This window comes from Quercus robur, chromosome 2, assembly GCF_932294415.1.
Source record: "Quercus robur chromosome 2, dhQueRobu3.1, whole genome shotgun sequence".
NCBI classification, from domain to species: domain Eukaryota; kingdom Viridiplantae; phylum Streptophyta; class Magnoliopsida; order Fagales; family Fagaceae; genus Quercus; species Quercus robur.
The window spans coordinates 8193651-8197148 of NC_065535.1; positions in this window are offsets into that span (position 1 = coordinate 8193651).

A 3498-nucleotide genomic window follows, 5' to 3' on the forward strand; every position below is an offset into this window, starting at 1 on the left:
CAAAAATGTAAATAAAAAATATTGATGTGAAAAATTGTGGAGAGGTCAACCATAAGTTAAAGGATTTGGTCTTATATATAGGACAAAACTTAAATACAATACTTTAATTGCTGTTCTTTAAGTTCTTTACTTAAGATTAAGCCATGTGGTTACTTAACTAAAAAATACACTTCCATCCCATCAGGGAAAATTCACGTGGCAGAATTTTAAAAATGAAAACCTAAGAAATAGTACATAAGTACTATACCTAAGTCCTGCCCTTATATATATATATATATATATATATATATTAAAATGCAAACACCTATATTACCTTTTATTTTAATTTTTTTCCTTTTTGGCTTTGACCTATATTACATAATTACAACCTTCATAACCAAAGCGTCCATAAGTACTTAATTTTAGTAATCATGGAGTTGAAGAAAGCTTTGTCATTAAGTTTATCTTAACTATTTCCACACCCCCCCCCCCCCCCAAAACAAAACAAAAAAAAAAAAAATCTTAACTATGAAATATGAATAGCATCAAGTAAGTGAAGACAATCGACTATAGTCAATATAAAATATTATTTGCATTGGATGAATGTAAAATAATTTTTTTTTTAAGAATACTGAGTATTTTTAACATACACACATAGAAAGATGAGAGAAAGTCTTAAAAAAACTTATATACATAATAGCCTAATTCTTGAATATTTAGCATAAACTTTAAACATTTTCTAACCAATATATAAAATTTTATTTTAACATAAGATGTTTATGGGCTCTAACATGGTCACAGCATACCACAAATCAAAATATTAATTTTATAAATAAAATCAATTCATTAATTCAACCATGTAAGTATTAATTAACAAGTTTTCTTTTTCTTTTTTTCTTTCTAACAAGACATGGTAGTTTATATATTTTTATTAAGAGATAGTTTTTAATTTATAGCGTCCATTCTTTATGTTTGTTATTTATTATACACCAATTAGTTTTTGTTATAGATGTAAATTGAACTCCATATATATCTATTATTTGACGATAAAATATTTTATGGTTGAGCTAATTAACAGCTATTTTTAGAAAAAAAAAATAACAACCTAATTTTTGGAAAAAAAAATGATCTTAGTGTGAAACCCCACAATTTGGAAGCATTCCTTCTGGCTTGGAATTCCCATATTCCCACTGGCACGACACGTTAATTTGTTTTTTTTGTTTGACCAATTGTTCAGTTCACGTTATAAAAGAACAGTCGTAAACCTTGCGTACGTGATCAAACTACAAGTACAACATTGGCAATCATTCAAAGGTAGCTTCTGTGTTTTTTTCTGGGTGGGGTGAGTAACTTCTAAGTGTTAACAAAAGATAACACTATTTATATTTGTTCAATAGTGTTCCATTCCCTTATAAATTAATTAGTGTGTATTAATTTTAAATTATCGCTAATTTGTGTGACTTGTAAGAAAGTTTTGTAAAAAATATTTATATAATATTTTAATAAAATAAAATTCCAAATATAAATTGTAGAAAACTTAGGTGTCGTTTAAATATATAAAAAATTTAGATAATACCCAACAAATTTAATGATAATTTGCTTATTTTGAGTTATTTTATGTAGGTTGTGTTTGCCATTGACTAAAAAAGCCATTTTTTTTAGTATTTAATTTGTTTTTGTTACTATTCATGAGTTCAATTGCATTTTTTGATACTATTCATGAGCCTTACTGTATTATTTCAACTACCTTTTAGCTTTATCAACAATACTTTTAGTTCTTCAGTTTACCAAAAAAATACAATATTTTCATTTTTCAGCAAAAAAATTTTAGTTTCAACTAAATAAGCTATTCCCAAACGGACTCAGTCTAATAAAATTCATTATAAGTGAGTTTTAATTGATTCAACTAACATTTAACAATCATCATAAGAAAATCGAACACTTCCTTTATATCATATTTAATGAATTTATATTGCTGTTATGTTTTTAGAGATTGTGATTTAAGAAAATAATTTTTTAACCTTTTTTAATCCAATTTTTAAAATATTTAAATGGTGCAAAACTAATTTTAATAGTTCTATTTCCATGTATAATAATATTATACAAAGGTAGCTTCTATGTGTTTTTCTAGGTGGGGTGAGTAACTTCTAAGTTAACAAAAGATAACACTATTTATAGATGTTCAATAGTGTTAAGTTCCTTTCTCTTATAAATTAATTAGTGTGTATTAATTTTAAATTATCACTAATTTATGTGACCTGTGAGAAAGTTTTGTAAAAAATATTCATATAATATATTAATAAAATAAAAATCCTAATAATGAAATTTTTAGAAAGATTAGGCCATTTAGGTGTAGTTTAAATAAATAAATAAATAAATTAGATAATACCCAAGAAATTATAATTTGCTTATCTTGGGTTACTTATGTAGTCTAATAAAATTCATTATAAGTGAGTTTCAATTGATTCAGCTAACATTTAACAATCATCATAAGAAAATCTAACACTTCCTTTATATCATATTTTATGAATTTTTAATTATTGCTTTTATGTTTTTAGATATTGTGATTTAAGAAAATAATTTTAACTTTTTTTAATCTACTTTTCAAACTATTTAAATGATGCAAAACTAATTTTAATAGTTCTATTTCCATATATAATAGTGCATTCAGGGTTGAATAATTGGTGGGAACTTTAGGGCACTTTTTCGCATTCTCTCTCATAATTTGTTGTTCCTTTAAATTAATCACCTGAAAATGATTTTTGGAATATATTTTGACTTGAGAACATGTTGCTTTCACGAAAAATTATTTTTAAGAATATGTTTGGTTTTATACTATTTTTGTTTTTGTAAATTTAAAAATAGGAACCAAAAGACTGAGTTTCATAGCTTGAGGTGAGATCATATCAATCCTAAACAAAGCCATGATACTAAAAGGGTTAATATTGTGTTGGCAAAATCCGTGTCAAATTTTCAAATGAAATTGGAATAATTTTTCATGTATTCATTTCATTTGAGTTGTAATTCTAACAAGTCTTTACGGTTGAAGAGTTGAAAGAAGAAGTTTAAAGTGCTGCATTTGAAAATCTCGGTCAAGCGAGATTGGATGTATCAAGCAAGTTTCCGAGCAAAATCATCAAGATCCTAATTTCAGTTACATAGGGAGGTTCGCCCGATATTCACTAAATGCTCAGTCAAGCGAGATTTTTTCTAAATTTTCCACTATTTAATTTTTTTGATTATTCGCATAACCAACTAACCATTAATTGTAATTGATAAAGGTTCAAAAGGGAAAATTACACTTTATCACCTTAAACTATGCACTAGGTTACACTTTGCACTCTAAACTATTCAAATGCACACTTTACACCCTAAACTATCACACTTATCACACTTTGTACCACAATGTGGGTTCGAATAGTTTAGAGTGCAAAGTGTGCGTTTGAATAGTTTAGGGTGCAAAGTGTAACATAGTACATAATTTAGGATGGTAAAGTGTAACTTATCCTATAGGGGCTA